At 36.1% G+C, this 18,260-nt stretch overlaps 1 long non-coding RNA gene across 4 annotated transcripts; it reads left to right on the plus strand.

The window, feature by feature from the left end:
• The first annotated feature begins 716 nt into the window (after window positions 1–716).
• On the plus strand, window positions 717–8,304 carry LOC127814099 (uncharacterized). 4 transcript variants are annotated; one of them, XR_008026273.1, is made up of 3 exons: window positions 717–1,440; window positions 1,535–1,877; window positions 8,006–8,304. It is a non-coding gene; the product is annotated as an uncharacterized LOC127814099 (long non-coding RNA). The 4 variants fall into 4 exon arrangements; XR_008026275.1 differs by lacking the exon at window positions 1,535–1,877 and adding an exon at window positions 6,558–6,900; XR_008026276.1 differs by lacking the exon at window positions 8,006–8,304 and adding an exon at window positions 2,983–3,504.
• Window positions 8,305–18,260: the final 9,956 nt, after the last annotated feature.

An 18,260-nucleotide genomic window follows, 5' to 3' on the forward strand; every position in this document is an offset into this window, starting at 1 on the left:
TCGCTTGTGTTATCGATTTCGATAAATAAAAAAAATTACAGGTATGAAATTTTATCTCATTACTTCAGGGCAACGATCGAATTCACGATCCATTAATGCGAATCTAATATATCAATTGTTTGATGTATAACTTGAGAATCACTTAAATTTTAAAATATTTACAAGAGTATTGAATTATTTGAGGGCAAAGAAAGTGCATTATTAAAGTTTGTGCATTGATCGCAGGAATCTTCATTTATTAAAGCTGTTTGAGTGTTGATTGAAGGGAATCTTCAAAATTCTCTAAATTGTAGGTCACTTATAACAAATTTTGTTGGCATTTATTTATCTTAAAAGCAACGTGAATAAACTTAGTTTGAGATAATTTTTAATAATAATTTTATAAGAGTCAATGGTGGACCTAAGTTTTAAGATAAATAAATAATATTTATAATTCATGTTTTAAACTTTAAAAAGAAAGGAAAGGGAGGATAAAGCCAAAGAAAGTAGCTATTTTGGGTGTTGTATTGGGAAGAGCTGTGAAAAATAATAATAAAATTATTTTTTCTCAATTTGATTTGCTTTTTATTAAAAAATTAAGAATTTTAAATGTTATATATATTTGTATTAGTCATCATATTTAGTAGATGAGAGATTTGAAGAAACGTAATATGATATTTTAAATTATTTGTTTTTGAATTTAATAAATTAATGATTTATTTAATTGTAATATCCCGAAAATTTGAGAAATAAATAATGATTAATAATTTTGGCATTTGATGTCATTTTGGAGTATTAGAGAAATTAAGAGAAAATATTTACTTATGTTATTTTGAGAAAATAAGTAAATAAGATAATTATTAATTCTTGCATTTATGGAAATTATTAATTTATTTGGGAATTTGGAGATATAAGAAAAAATAAATTAATTTAATGGATTTTTGAAAGTTTTCGGGTGTAAGTGCAATAAAGGAAATTGGAGTCTGGGGTGTGTGTGCCAATAATGAAAGTTCTGGGGGCTGAAATGTGATTTGCCGAAGTGGCCGCAAATCACCTTAAATATAAGTGAAGGCATTATATGGTTAAAGGAGTCGGCTAGCGCGGGCGGTCGCGAGTGCTCGTGTGCTGGGTGAGGTCGCGGGTTCGAGCCCCCTCGGGTGTGCGCGCGCGCTGGAGAATTTTGGCTGATTTTTCAGCCAAAATCCTTGCCCAAAACGGCGTCGTTTTGGGCAAGGCGGTGGCAGCCATGTGCAGCTGCTGGGCGCGCCACGTGGCGCGCTGTGGGCCGCCCATTTGCCTCGCGTTAAAGCAGCATTTTTGCTGCGATTTTAAGGCCGATTTCGGCCAAATTTGAGACAGAACCAGAGGAAGAAAAATGAAGAAGAAGCAGCGCGCGCGAGGGTCATTTTTTAGAGAAAAATTGAAGATTAAATTACGTTTAATCGTGATTTAATTAATCAGGTAAGTAAATAATTATGTGTTATACATTCTCTACGGTTGAAATTTAATTTTGGGCTCAATTTTATTAATTTTGGGAGTTTAATCTAATTTACAGCGTGTATTAATTTGGTGATGTTTAAGCATGGAAACGCTGTAATCAGCTTAAGCGAGGCAAGTTCTCCTCTACCCTTGCGATCTATTTCCATTTGGTGAATCCCTTGTCTTCCCTTAATTCGGTTTGATTTTGCGTATTAATTATACGAATTAGGAATGTTTTGGGCATGATTTAATTTAAAAGAAATATGAGATTTATTGGGATTTTATTTACGGTGTGCCTACGTGGGATTTTAGACGGTTAGATTTAATTAATGCGAGCTACGGGTTTTATTAATCGTTCTTAAACGTTTTACTTCGCAGCGGGAGTGCAAGGAAAAGAAGAAACAGCCGTGTAAAGGCAAGTTCTTAACCCTCTCTTCCTGATCTTTAATTTCCGTGGAAGACCCCGTGATTTCCTGTATTTTATCACCTCCCTTACTTTAATTCGGCACCTTGTCTTATTGGTTGAAGTATTATTCATTTGTTTTAATTTAAATTAAATCCGAGACTTCTATAATTTTATTCGTTATGAGCCTACGGGGGTTTGTACCACCCCATTCCTTTCGGGAATGATGCTGAACCGGTTTGGGGACTAGGTTCCTAGACGTGAGGGTTTATTTACGATTTTATTGGATTTACTTACAATTTTTCTCAGATTTATTTATGGTTCGGTTAGAGCTATTGAGCAGTGGGGCAGGGGTCGATTGTTGGTGACGTTGGGGTAGTCTATTGTACGGCCCTGATGTGGACCGTCGGGTGGACACTCCTTGTCACTGACTGTTGACCGGTGCCGAGCACTGCTAACTAGCTCTGCCGGTTTGTGATTTACTGCATGATTAAATACCTTGTATTACTGTTCATGATTTGATATGCACATGGGTACGGGATGCATGTGGGATATTCATTTATTGAGTATGCTTGCACACGGACATTCTAGATTCGTTAGGTTGCATCCAGCGCGGCATATGCATGGCGTGTGGTTTACTATGTGGGCGGAGCATGGCCTGATGCCTGGATGTATGGGCGCCTTGTATCACGTTGATGCTCACTACGCCATTGCATTTCTATGTGCATTGCATGGATACTGGTAGTATTTAGTTCTCGGACGGGAGTACCGTTCCGAGGGAGCTTATGGCTCGGTTGTCGGGAGTACCGACGGATACAGGTGACGGGAGTACCGGCCTGGGACAGCGCGCGCAGGTTTGTTGCAGATATTTGTTGCCTTTCAGGGCAGCGACAGGTTGGTATGGGACTTGGGTGCCAAGTGTCTTATGTGGGCCCCAAGGACCGGTATGTGCTTTTATTTTGTTATGCTATTGAGCTGTTGTGTTGTAGCGTCTCATGCTTTGTGTGTACCTGGGGGTTTATTTTGGGAAGAGTTTTTTGGTTATACTCAGCCTACAGCCTTTCTTTTCCTTATGCTTGCTGAGTCTCTCAACTCACCTTGCTTTCCATCATTCCAGGTAGTGGCGGCGTGGGCCATAGCAAGGGAGTCAGCTTTAACGACAGAGTCGGTGTGGTGTACAGGCAGTCTCGTCAATCCCTATCCACTCTGATGTCTAGGTAGAATTTACTCTATTATTTCGTACTGTGCCAGGTATTTTCTTGAGTCTTGTGGATGTCGGCACAGGAGTTTGTGTTTGTTTATTTATCTTGTGACCGCTGTGTTAGCGGGGTACCCATAGTGCATGCATGTCTTGAGCTTTGCTTCCGCTGTTCTTATTTTTTGTGTATGCATGCCGGGGTGGTCTTTGTCTGGTGTCTCATTCTTTTCTCCTCCCGTAGGCGCTCCCGTTCGGGTTGTCCGGGTGGCTGGGATATCCGGGCGGGGGTGCTTACAATGTTGGTATCAGAGCATTATTTGAGTCAGTTTTGAGGGACGAGTTCCTGTACACCAAGGTTGTCGGGTAGAGTTAGGGAGGTCTAGATGAATTGAGGAGGGTCAGGCTGCGTCAAGTTGTGTTTTGCTGATTCGTGTAAGAGATCGTGTCCCAATTTATATTCGTGCAAGGGTGATGAGTGCACGTTAGGATGGGACCGTGAGGTGGTATAAATGAGATTTATTTAGGACTTGTGCCTGCCCTAAGTGTTTGGGTAAGAGGTTGTTTTAGCAAGGGATTGACCCTGCAATTGAGCCGGGTAGCCTTGAGGAATAAATGTCCTTCGTCCCGAGCAATGATTTGTCGAGGTAACCCTGGGGTGTTTTCTAACGATTGTTTGTTGTACTCGTACGACCGTTTTGAGTTCGTGGACATGTCATTTGGGTTGACCGACGTTTTCGTAATATCTATGGATTGGTCAGGACCGGTGACAGAGATAGATGTTTGGAGATTTCCTTGGTCTCGCCGGGCGTTGTCGACGCCCGACAAAAGGCTTGCGTCAATCTCATGAGAGATGAGGTCGTGGTAGAATGTGATCTGGAGGTTCATGATTGAATTTTGCCAGGAGTGGTACAGGAAGGTCCCACATGGTGGAAAATGTGCTATAGGAGTCTGATGGTAAATGGTAGATCCGTAGGTACCGAGATGTGTATAGGGTGTACTGAGATGAGAAACTGAAGGTTGGGTAATGCGGTAGCTCGTGTGTAACAGTTAAATTGTCTGTACATATTTGGTCGAGAGACGTGTTATTTGATGAGGTATGGAGGTAAATTGAGGTTCTGAGGGGTTTGCATTTTCTTGGAGGTTTAGGGCATCCACCCTAAGTTTAATCGAATCTAGAAGGATAAATTGGAACATTAATACGAAGTCCCAAGAGAGATCTATGATGGGAATTTATTGAGGGATTATTATGGACTTATGAACTTGGAGTTTACAGTGGTTATGCTGTTTGGAGATTTAGCATCACGACCTGGCTATGGTGTGTAGGTGTTTAGTTTTCACAAGTGGAGCGGAGTACAGGTGACGTCGCGGTTGGCGTGACGAAGAGCTAAGGCTGTGAGGTTCTGTAACAAATAGGGTAAAGTAAAGGTGGTAACAGGTGTTTTAGGCTATCGTGGTGCATCCGTGATAATGTGAATTAGAAGTAAGGAAAACCCCTCTACGTTTGGTGTTGTGGGAGATACCCCGGTGTATGGCCACGGCCGAAATTGGATACAGGTCTAAGTAACTATTGGGTTCTGCTGCAAGGATAGTAGTTGCTATGAGTACGCGCGGTGCTAATCACGGACCACATGCCCTAGGGTCGGATTATTGACCGAGAGAGGAGATGAGACTCCTTTGGGTGCTGGTCAAGTGGTACATCGGCAGAAACATGAGATGGCTTGTTATGCCAGTCAGAGGAACGCTTAACCCACATCTTTAGGTTGCTTTTCGTTTTTGAGGCGACTTATGAGATGTCGTGGGAATGGAATAGTTTTTGATACGGTGAGGTGTTTTTAGTCGTACAGGCTATAGAGTAAATAAGATCGGTTCTAAAGATCGAGTCCCAACTACCGTATAAGGTTTTGAGGAGGTCAGGGTTAATATTTAGTGATCGAGAAGAAGTATGGCCAATTAGCTATTTGGAGTTAAGATCGGCGGCAGGTCAAGATTGAGGGTTGGTGGTCACCGAATAAGTCAAAATTAGGTGTGTTGATTCCTTTAAGGAGGGGAGATCTGGCGACATTTAAGATCTCGAGGTGTATTGAGGGGGGAACGTGTAACCTTTGATAGTTCTGATTAAATGGCTACTCATGTTTATTAACAGAACCCCGAACGTACGCGGCAAATTGTGGGAGAAAGTACTGCCGAGAAAATGATGTGTATCTGGTTAAGAATCAGTTGGCAAAAGTCAGACTAAAGGATATTGCTGCTGAATCCTTGATTGAGGATGTCGTATCGTTTCCGTGTTCCAGTGCGTCGTAAGTACGTGGCAGGTTTAGGTCGTGTTATCGAATATTAGCTTCTCGCCATGTAAGAGGATGGCCCCACTCCTATCGTTATCAGTTGAGTTATGAGATAGTAATAGAAGAACCTTGATGACGTCTCTTAGGCTGGTTAAGGTATTAGTGGTCATATCGTGGTTCACTTGCGGTGATGGATTAGGGAGATGTGCTACTGTATTAAGTCAAGTAGGATATGTCGTGGACTTGGACTTGTGAGAATTGGAAAATGATGATATGGAAGGTCTCGGAAGATGTGTTAGGTAATATCATGAGAATCGTGAGCGTATCTTGAGGACATGGACTGAGCGCGAATTTCGAGGACGAAATTCTATTAAGGAGGGGAGAATTGTAATATCCCGAAAATTTGAGAAATAAATAATGATTAATAATTTTGGCATTTGATGTCATTTTGGAGTATTAGAGAAATTAAGAGAAAATATTTACTTATGTTATTTTGAGAAAATAAGTAAATAAGATAATTATTAATTCTTGCATTTATGGAAATTATTAATTTATTTGGGAATTTGGAGATATAAGAAAAAATAAATTAATTTAATGGATTTTTGAAAGTTTTCGGGTGTAAGTGCAATAAAGGAAATTGGAGTCTGGGGTGTGTGTGCCAATAATGAAAGTTCTGGGGGCTGAAATGTGATTTGCCGAAGTGGCCGCAAATCACCTTAAATATAAGTGAAGGCATTATATGGTTAAAGGAGTCGGCTAGCGCGGGCGGTCGCGAGTGCTCGTGTGCTGGGTGAGGTCGCAGGTTCGAGCCCCCTCGGGTGTGCGCGCGCGCTGGAGAATTTTGGCTGATTTTTCAGCCAAAATCCTTGCCCAAAACGGCGTCGTTTTGGGCAAGGCGGTGGCAGCCATGTGCAGCTGCTGGGCGCGCCACGTGGCGCGCTGTGGGCCGCCCATTTGCCTCGCGTTAAAGCAGCATTTTTGCTGCGATTTTAAGGCCGATTTCGGCCAAATTTGAGACAGAACCAGAGGAAGAAAAATGAAGAAGAAGCAGCGCGCGCGAGGGTCATTTTTTAGAGAAAAATTGAAGATTAAATTACGTTTAATCGTGATTTAATTAATCAGGTAAGTAAATAATTATGTGTTATACATTCTCTACGGTTGAAATTTAATTTTGGGCTCAATTTTATTAATTTTGGGAGTTTAATCTAATTTACAGCGTGTATTAATTTGGTGATGTTTAAGCATGGAAACGCTGTAATCAGCTTAAGCGAGGCAAGTTCTCCTCTACCCTTGCGATCTATTTCCATTTGGTGAATCCCTTGTCTTCCCTTAATTCGGTTTGATTTTGCGTATTAATTATACGAATTAGGAATGTTTTGGGCATGATTTAATTTAAAAGAAATATGAGATTTATTGGGATTTTATTTACGGTGTGCCTACGTGGGATTTTAGACGGTTAGATTTAATTAATGCGAGCTACGGGTTTTATTAATCGTTCTTAAACGTTTTACTTCGCAGCGGGAGTGCAAGGAAAAGAAGAAACAGCCGTGTAAAGGCAAGTTCTTAACCCTCTCTTCCTGATCTTTAATTTCCGTGGAAGACCCCGTGATTTCCTGTATTTTATCACCTCCCTTACTTTAATTCGGCACCTTGTCTTATTGGTTGAAGTATTATTCATTTGTTTTAATTTAAATTAAATCCGAGACTTCTATAATTTTATTCGTTATGAGCCTACGGGGGTTTGTACCACCCCATTCCTTTCGGGAATGATGCTGAACCGGTTTGGGGACTAGGTTCCTAGACGTGAGGGTTTATTTACGATTTTATTGGATTTACTTACAATTTTTCTCAGATTTATTTATGGTTCGGTTAGAGCTATTGAGCAGTGGGGCAGGGGTCGATTGTTGGTGACGTTGGGGTAGTCTATTGTACGGCCCTGATGTGGACCGTCGGGTGGACACTCCTTGTCACTGACTGTTGACCGGTGCCGAGCACTGCTAACTAGCTCTGCCGGTTTGTGATTTACTGCATGATTAAATACCTTGTATTACTGTTCATGATTTGATATGCACATGGGTACGGGATGCATGTGGGATATTCATTTATTGAGTATGCTTGCACACGGACATTCTAGATTCGTTAGGTTGCATCCAGCGCGGCATATGCATGGCGTGTGGTTTACTATGTGGGCGGAGCATGGCCTGATGCCTGGATGTATGGGCGCCTTGTATCACGTTGATGCTCACTACGCCATTGCATTTCTATGTGCATTGCATGGATACTGGTAGTATTTAGTTCTCGGACGGGAGTACCGTTCCGAGGGAGCTTATGGCTCGGTTGTCGGGAGTACCGACGGATACAGGTGACGGGAGTACCGGCCTGGGACAGCGCGCGCAGGTTTGTTGCAGATATTTGTTGCCTTTCAGGGCAGCGACAGGTTGGTATGGGACTTGGGTGCCAAGTGTCTTATGTGGGCCCCAAGGACCGGTATGTGCTTTTATTTTGTTATGCTATTGAGCTGTTGTGTTGTAGCGTCTCATGGCTTGTGTGTACCTGGGGGTTTATTTTGGGAAGAGTTTTTTGGTTATACTCAGCCTACAGCCTTTCTTTTCCTTATGCTTGCTGAGTCTCTCAACTCACCTTGCTTTCCATCATTCCAGGTAGTGGCGGCGTGGGCCATAGCAAGGGAGTCAGCTTTAACGACAGAGTCGGTGTGGTGTACAGGCAGTCTCGTCAATCCCTATCCACTCTGATGTCTAGGTAGAATTTACTCTATTATTTCGTACTGTGCCAGGTATTTTCTTGAGTCTTGTGGATGTCGGCACAGGAGTTTGTGTTTGTTTATTTATCTTGTGACCGCTGTGTTAGCGGGGTACCCATAGTGCATGCATGTCTTGAGCTTTGCTTCCGCTGTTCTTATTTTTTGTGTATGCATGCCGGGGTGGTCTTTGTCTGGTGTCTCATTCTTTTCTCCTCCCGTAGGCGCTCCCGTTCGGGTTGTCCGGGTGGCTGGGATATCCGGGCGGGGGTGCTTACATTAATAATATTACACATTTAATAAATTAAAAGTCTAAACTTAAAAATACAATAAATAATATTTTTGTTGTTATTAACCCCTTTTAAATATTCATTTCCCTTTTACTTTTTTTAAAAAAAATGCTATTGTTACATCATTGTGTATAGCTTGAATTATACAATTATGTTAAAATGTCTAAAATGCCCCTCATCTAAGGCGATGAGGCACATGACTAAAATATTTCACATTCAATAAGGCAAGGTGATGTAATGAGGCGTAAAGAATATTTTTTATCATTTGTAATACATTATATAATTTAGGATAAATTATATGAAACCCCCTGCACTTAGAGGCATATGTAACTTACCTTCGTGTACTTTCGATTGCACCAAAAAACTCTCTTGCACTTTCAAAATGTTGCAATCAGCTATAATTTGTTGTTATTTTACATAATTTTATGCAATTTATTGGTTAATTAATACAAAATTTTATATTTTTTTGATATATTAGAATTATGTATGTAGAATTATGTATTTTATATGTAGATTATTATATAAAATTATGTAAAATATTAATAAATTGTGATTGATTATAATATTTTAAAAATATAGAGATTTTTTGGTATAATCAAAAGCACAAAAAACTAAAACTTTAAGTGCAAAGAAATTTCATATAATTTATTTTATAATTTAAGATACACATTATGATATATCTATAATATGATTCTTTTGTTGTGGATAGGGGGCGCGGGGGGTGTTTCCAAACAGAACCTCACGTTTGCTTTCCCTGCTTCCAAACACCTCCCCAAAAATAATAGCTCCCGCAACCTGCCAAACTCATATTAATCATAGCAAAAAATACTGCCCAGCTTTCGGACAGTGCTGCGCTAAATCTCGTAGGTTTCACAAACTTCAAATCAACCAATCCATAGTAATCATTAGCAAGAAAATAACACCAAATCTGATTTGCACGAAGGAAAACTGCTTAAATCAGCCACTTGCAACTAACTATTCTCAATGCAAAATCAAAAAATAAGAGAAGTCCACATCATCGCATCTCTAAAATATCTTAATGTTATTATTATTTTAACCTCTATCTCCGTAATAAATGAGTTTACCTCCTATTTTTGTATTTTACTTTAAAGTTTATTTCAATTACAAATATAAAAAAATAAGTCAAGGTTTATGTCGGGAAAAAAATCACCTCGACAACGATAATGTTTGATTCAATATTACATAAAATGATTAATCAAAATAGTTATTTAAATGTAACATAATTAAGACTCGCTCGATTAGTGTGTTTACTTTTGTAAAGTATATTGTAAAATACTAGTCTTATTCTTATTCCACATCTCTCACTTATTATTATGACATTAGGTATATGTAACACCAAATGAGAGAGATTTAAGTTGAAAATAGTATGGCACGAAAACGATTCAGAGGTGTTGTTTCAACGTTTACAAATTATTTTCCGTTTTAAAACTATTTACACTTTTTTTTTAGAAAATATCAATTTTCCTATTTCAATTTTGTATTGGAGACGTTTTTCGGTTCTATGCAATCTAAATTGGAAACATGATGGCCAAAATCTCATATTGTCTCTGAATATAATTTTCCAAGTTTATAATCTTAATGTTCTAACATATGAAATACAAAGAATGAAAAAGAATAAGAGATAATAAGTGTGACATGAAAATTCCATTTCATTCTAAAAAATTTCACATTAATCTCCCACGTCAGGAGTTAATAGTAACACAAAACAAAGTTAACGACAATATCGTAATTGAAATGAAATTAAAAGTTCAATAACTCGTTCATAAAATTAGAAATGGACTCGAAATATGAATAAAATTAAATTTTGAGTTCAACAAATTCAAACAAGTACAACACATCAAATAACAATGAATTACACATACAACACATCAAATAAGAATGAATTACGAAGCAATCAAATCCAACAATATTTTGGAGAAAAAATATACAAATAAACTACATAAAACAAGTTTCAAACCTAGACCTTCATATTTTCAAAAGTCTTTTCCTTAAAAGATGAACAATGAAAAACCAAGGGCTTCAAATAAAGCTAACATGATATAAATTAACATATTTTTATAAATTTATTTGGCTATGAGGTATAGATTAATTTTGGTATCAAGTAATTATAGAGTTTAAATTAATATGTATCACGTTAATTTTGTTTAAATTATGCTTACTAGTTTGACTTTTTTGACATTAAAAAAAAAAGCTAAAATAGCAAAATGGTTGATAATTATAAAGGTAAAAGGATGGAGAAAGGGCAAATATAAGCGATAAAAATTAGGGAAAATTTTATAGAACGCCCCTTAAGGTTTAATAAAAATGCACTAACTACTTCAATATTTTAAAAAATGGCACCATTATTTTTAATGTTAAGAAAGGTAAAAATATAATTTTACCACTAGTTATATTTACCGTTTCCCTTTAACATCTCTCATTTTTTGCCAATGTTAGTCATGCAACCACCAATGAGAGATTAGAGTAAGAGATGATAAAAAAAAAAAACTAACAAAGCCAATTAAAAGATGAACATTGAAAAAAACCAAAATTCTATACTAGCAATGTACACTCAACTAAATGAACATTTCATTATTTATCTTTGATTTAAAAAATGAACGAACATGAGGGCTTGATTTTAGGAATGATATACCTATATTTAATTCGATCCATAACATGAAGCCCAGTTGAACTAGACTTGGGTTTAATGGTTCTAAGAATAACACATGGACTGGATATGGGTTCATTATTCTTTAAATTATTGATTTAAGTAAAATAACAAACCCACATATATTTTAAGTTGGGTGTATTGTTACCTAGATTGATGTTTTCAAAATCAATGATCCTAGATCAAACAAAATATACGATTTATTTCTTCAAAATCTAAAACACAAAACCAATATATATATAGGCTCATCATTATCCAAACCAACACTTATGTGAATGACAAACTTATATCTAGTGTGTGTTCTCAAACATAAGCTCAAATCAAACTAGATATAGTTTGATACTTCCAAGAATGTCAAATCCATATACGGTTCGATCTAGGTTCACCATTCTATAACACAAACCCATAGAGAGAGAGAGAAAGAATTAACTATTATTGTCACAATTATCCTTTTTCATTAATCACCTTATTCTCATTGACATCATTGATACCTCATTAATGATGATAGGGTTTCTGCAAGCTCATTATCAAGGGGTTTGTTTGTCAACTATTATTATGTGTCCAAAAGAGAAAGAAAGAGGAAAAACGATAATCATGGTTGCTGATAACATCATTGGTCGACTATGCTAAAAAATGACATAAGATAAAAGAGATTAATCGATAAGATGGAGATGAGAATGAAAGAGAAATAAAGAGATATAAATATGAGCATATTTTTGGCATTTAGAAAAAATTAACTATAGTTTTCAAATGTTAAGGGAAATTTATATGGAGTAATGAAAAATAATAAATGTTAGGGTCTGTTTGATTGGCTATTTTTTTCATGAAAAGCTGTTATTTTTCACCAAAATTATAGCTTTTTGGGTGTTTGAGTAGTCAAATTTTGCATGAAAAATAATTTCGCACATGTGGTCACGTGATCCCACTTTTGCTATAATTGATTTTCTCACTAAAGAGTTAGATTTGATTTTCCATGGAAATGGAAAACTCACACTAGCCTTTCCTTTCCACCACCGACGGTTGCAGAGGCCATCGACGAGTAATGAGTAGCGACAACGACCATGACAGTGCGTGGTAACTAGAGAAAATGATAACGATAGCCATGGCAGGGGCAATGGTAGTGGAGAAGACAATGGCAGTGTGTAGTGGGAGGGGCGATTGCAGCGAAGAAGACGGTGACAATGGGCGACGATGGCAGTGGGCAGTGGCTGAACGGTGATGGCGACGATGGTTGTGGCTGAAGTTGCTGGGCAAGTAGATTATTTTGTATATGTACATTTGATTTATTTTTTGAATATGAGTATATTTGATTATTTTATGTAGTTGATTATTGATTTATGTATTTTAATTACTGATTATCTACATGTATGCATGTGATTATTTTCATGAAAAATAATGACAATCAAACATCAAAACTTAGAAAAGTATAACAATTTCTAAGTAAAAAATTAAGCCAACCAAACATCTTCAATTAACATTTTTCTTATAATTTAATTCTAAATAATTCAATTATCTAGAAAATATTTCATACTTGCAATCAAACACACGCTTAGTGTTACTTTTGAAAGCATAAAGGTACTTGATGTATTTTTATCAAACCTCCTATGAGATATGTGAAATTTATAATACGAGTAAAATAGTAATTATGCAAAACCTCATAGGGTTGGTGTAATTTACACAAAAAATAAATAGACCCCATAATACATGGTTCTAGTTGGACCAATTTAATGGGGACACATAATTAAAATATTTTGAAGTTAACAAAATCATTTTTAAAATATTTAATATAGAACAAATAAAAAAAAAGTCGTATATATATACATTTAAGATATAAATATTACAAAAAAAAAAAATCTAATATCATATAAACAGTATAAGAGTTAAGGTCAAGCACCTAAATATGAACAATAAACATTGTTAGTTTACCTTCACATTTAGAAGTTTGAAGAAAATGTTTAGAAATATGAATAAAAGTTTCAAAATTCTGAACTTGAACAAGACATTCAAACAAATTTTAGATTTTATTTAGACGTTTGTGTTAGGGATACAGAGAGTATAGATGTGTACGTAATACAAAAGTAACTTGCTTGATACAAGAAAGTAGTTCTAACCGGCTACGATACAAGAAACATATACTATATACTTGACCGCTATTATAACAGCTGATATTTACGGTAACAAGAGCTTATAATTAAATGAACAACAACATAGATTACCAGACTAAAACAGTAAATCAGAGAGGATGGTTGAACAGCATTGCTCTCAGCTGGAACGACAAGGAATCAGGAACAAACTTCTGGATCGTGGAAGAGGCAGGAACAGAAGTAGGTCGAGTCGCGCTTTGCGCTGTCCTGAAAACAGTTAGCGCCCTGCACTGGCGGCAAGCAGACTACGGTGACTATCTCAGCAGGATGAAACGACCTCTCCGGTAAACGGCAGCCACGAACAACCGGAGCTAGCAGAACTCAAGACGGGCTTGCTCTCAATGAAGAAAACTCAAGATGGGAGGCAAAACTTGAGAAGAGAGAACAACTTGAAACCTTGTGGAGAAATGAAAAACTTCACACACAAAAATGAGCCAACACAACCAATATATATAGGCACCCCATAAACTTAGCAATGAAGGAAACTTGGAGACCAATCTAATTTAAAAGAACTTGGGGGCCAAGTATTTCTAGAAGACCTTGGGGGCTAAGGAAATCTAGAACACCTTGGGGACCAAGCAAGAAAAGAAAATAAAAATAAAGACAAAAATCACACACACACACTCACTTCTAACAGTTTGAAAGTCATTTTTAAAAATGTTTAAACCTTTCCAAAAACCCTTTTCCTATTACAAACTTTATTTGGGCTTCCAAGGTTTCTCCTTAGACATTTAAATATTTTCAAAATGCATTATTACTTATTTAGACATATGAATGAAATCTACTCAAGTGTAGAAACAAGGTTTGAACCTCAACAATGCCTTATTCAAAAGTCTAAACCAAAGAATTCAAACTTATAAATAAAAACAATATTTTGTATATCCTCCAATTAGATTCTAAATTGAGTGTTATAAATAAATAGATTTATAGTGCCACAAAAACACACATAAATTTGAAAATAATTACAAGAATATTGAATCATTTCAGGGTAAATAAAGTGCATTATTGAAGTTTGAGCATTGATTGAAAGGAATTTTCATTTATAACTTATTTGTTTTTCTTGTAATTAAAACTCTTTAAATTGTAGTGATTTTCCATTAGTGTATTTATTCACTTAGATAATGTTTGTTAAAATGAGTAAGATAAGACTACATTAAGATAACTTATCTATAAGGTTCAAAATAACTTACTCGAAGAGAAAAAAAAAAAAAATTTAGACAGAAAAACGTGAGATGAAAAATATTATTAACAAAAGTAATTTTTATTATATTTGTTAAATTTATCTAAAAAAAATAAAATAAAAATACGACTATTTTAAGATAATGAATTCTCACTTAGTGTTAAAAGGAATTGTTCTTACCTACTATAAAAGTATTTTTTTTGGTTTGACATCAGATAATGCTGTGTTGCTAATAATTTCCATTAGCATTTTCAAGTCTACATATCCTTAAAGGTTATATTTTAAAAATGATATTATTTTTTAATTTAATTATAATTTTTTTGGGACCAAAAGGTGAAATCTCTCACCTTAAAGCCCTCCGTAGTTCAGTTCCAAGATTTTTGCAGGAGAGGTAAATCACAGAATCTTACAGTGAAATTCGAACACGGGACCTGTGACTGGCTATATAGCAGTTAGAATTCAAGACTCTTTGGGACTATCACATGTACGGTATCAATCGTTGGGGTATGCCCGTGACAATTTGATTATAATTTTGATATTGGGATGAGTTAGGTATCAATTTAAAATTACATAAAGATCCAAGTTGATTAAGACTAACAAAGCGAGTCCAACACTTGGTATTTGGCACATATGATACACCCCCCTTAGTTGAATTAGGCCGCCCTTGTTAAAAGAAATGCCAATTGATTCAACCAATGAGTAGACCATTTAGAAAATTGCTATTGATTCCTTAGTTCAACAAATAAGTCATTGACTTTTACATGTTCCAATACCTAGCAAAAATTTGTTAAGTGTTGGTAAGGTCTTAGTCGAATACCATCTAATGTTAAATTAGTAAATAATTTTATTTCGATATCAAAGTCACAATTAAAGAAATAATAATAATATTAAAAAGAAAAAAATACCAATTTGTATCTCGAGAACAATGCTTAAATAATTATTTTATTTAAAAAATACCAAGTGCAACTAAGTGTATTTTATTTTCATGCAATATGTATTTATTACACATTATTTTTAATATTTAATAATTATTAATTGATGGATCCGTCTATGATTTGGTTTTAGAAGGGGCGACAACAAAGTTATTGCATGGCCATCAGGAACCTTCTTACCCTTATAGTCGCATCTATGCTTGTGTGAACATGTAGCAGCCCATTAAACCAATCACCTTTGGGCCATATTGGGGACTATCCTTTTAAACCCAAATTGTGGACTTTATCCTCCGTAATTTGGTGCTCCATTTGGTGATCATGAACTTCCTTGGATAGAGTAGGGAATACTAACTTCGTCAAATCTAGGCCACAGGTCGCCCCTTCTAAGCATTTAGGTTCTACCATTTTGCCAATCACCAAGAGGTTCAAAAGCAAAGCAGACCGCCCTAATTGAGTTGAAAACTTAAGGATAAGGAAAGCTATCCCTTTTTATCTCTAAGCCTTTTTCAATAGCGCTTTTATTTTAGTCTCTTTGGAGAAACTTATCCATCCTTAGACAGCCTTCTTATTTATTGACTTCATATAATTATTTCCTCTCTTGTAATAAAATTTTAAATGGATTGAAAACGATATTTTTTTTTTCTTTGTAATTTGTTGGACTATAAATGGATATGCACCAGTAGCCAGTAGATTTTGGAACTTAAGAAGAAAGTGAATGAATGGACATTAATACACTTAAGGATAATGCTAGATCAACAACTCCCTTGACAATTTTGTGGACAACTCACACAAAATTATACATCTACCCCAAGTCTCAATTACAAATTGACCCTTGTCAAGCCTTCTTTCTCATTCTTTTTCTCTCCACCAACAAGTTTTTAATACCGGTCCGCCTTTTTTTTCTTTCTCTCGCTCTCTTTTTCTCACCTACTTAGATGCCCAAGCCTTCTTTGTCCCCGACGTAGTCTCTCTCTCTCTCTCTCGCCCTCGAACCGTCGAACCTCCATCCACAATGTGTAACCAAACCTCTATCGTTGTAATTGCTGCCATCGTTCACCATTGACGCAACAGTCGTCGTTGAAGTCACTATCATCAACGCTTCTAATCACCATTTGCCTCTATTCCAACCTCCATCATCGTCTGCCTTCATCGTTCTAGCGGTCGCCAATGCCTCCATGTCCTATCTCTCTGGATATTCTATCATTTCTCTTTGTCGTTTGTCATCCCCTTCCACTATTCCAGTCATCGCTGTTGTCTCTAGAAAACCCAGAGAAAGAAAAAATGAGATGGAGGCATGATAAAGGTTGATGGCAAAATGAGAGAAGTGCCAGGCGAGAATAGAAGACCCAAAGAGAGAGAGAATGAGGCATCGAGCATCAACAATCGATTTCTTTCGTCTTCAAGCTCGTCAGAGACTCCTTCATCTTTGAGCTCACTGGCAACGTAGGCGATGACTGCTAATGGTGGAGGATTGACGACAACAAAAATGAGTGCCGAATAGTCAGAGATGGAGTTGATGCACGTTGACGCCGCTATTGGTGGATGTTTGATGATGGCAAGAACAAGCACCGAACGCCTAGAAGTGGATGGGACACAATGAAAAAAGAGAGAGAGAGAGAAAAAAAGAGAGATAGAGACGGAGAGAGACACAGTGGAATGAGTGAGAGAGAGAAGGCAGAGTATGAAATAGAAGCTCCAATTTTAGGTGTTTTTTAAAATAATTTAAATTTATTTTATTGTAATATTTTGATAGTAAAATATCATGATAAATTAAAATTATTAACAAAATTGTCAAGGAAGTTGTGCGTCTAGACTCTTGTCAGTATCGCAGTCTCCCTCTTACTTTGCAATTTTTTTTTTTGTTCTTTTTGCCACTTATAATAAACTTTATTGGTATTTATCTATCTTGAAAGCAACAGGAACAAACTTAGTTTGATATTATTTTTAATAATAATTTTATAAGACCTGGGAAGAGTCAACGGTGGACCTAAGTTTTAAAATAAATAAATAATATTTGTAATTCATGTTTTAAACTATAAAAAATTAAACAAAAGAGGTCAGTGAAAGAAAGGAAAGTGAGGATGAAGCCGAAGAAAGTAGCTATGTATTTTGGGTGTTTTATTGGGAAGACCTGTGAAAATTAATAATAAAATTTATTTTTTCTCATTTTGATTTGCTTTTTATTAAAAAATTAATAATTTTAAATGTTATATATATTTGTATTGAGAGATTTGAAGAAAAGTAATATGAAATTTTAAATTATTTGTTTTTGAATTCACGTCATTTAATTGGAAACAATATATTATAAATTAATGATTTATTTAATAATAAATTAATAATAGTACTCATTTAATAAATTAAAAGTCTAAACTTAAAAATACAATAAATAATATTTTTTTATTAACCCCTTTTAAATATTCCTTCCTCTTTCACTTTTTGTTGGGGGATGGAAAATGAGTGCGATTTTGTGTACGCAATTTAATGAAGGTGTAGGTAGCCTTAGTTAATTTTGTAGGACCCTCATCTCTGTCATCTTCTTTCTTTTTCTTTAGCAACTTTCTCGTTGTCTCGTCAATTGCTATAGAAAAGGAGAATGCAATAATGGCAATAGCGGGAAGACAATGGCAAAGGGATTGATAGCGAAAGACAGACGACTAGAGTAAGGAAATGGGAGAGATGAGAGAAAGAAACATGGTGAGTTCTTGAGGAGAGAAATCTCTCATTCTCAAATGACTTTTTTACCCCCAAATTAATGCAGGGTTAGTTCCATGGCTAGCCTTGAGGGTAGGTGACCAAGGCCCAGTCGTTGAAGGCCTCTAAAAATTAAGTTCGAATTTTGAATATATATTTTAAATATATAATAAATATGTGTTAAAATACATAATTTATACAAATTCTATTTAAACTTAATTATTAGAATGTAGGGTTGGCAATGGTTCGGTTTGGT

The sequence above is a fragment of the Diospyros lotus genome, chromosome 12, assembly GCF_014633365.1.
Source record: "Diospyros lotus cultivar Yz01 chromosome 12, ASM1463336v1, whole genome shotgun sequence".
Lineage (NCBI taxonomy): Eukaryota > Viridiplantae > Streptophyta > Magnoliopsida > Ericales > Ebenaceae > Diospyros > Diospyros lotus.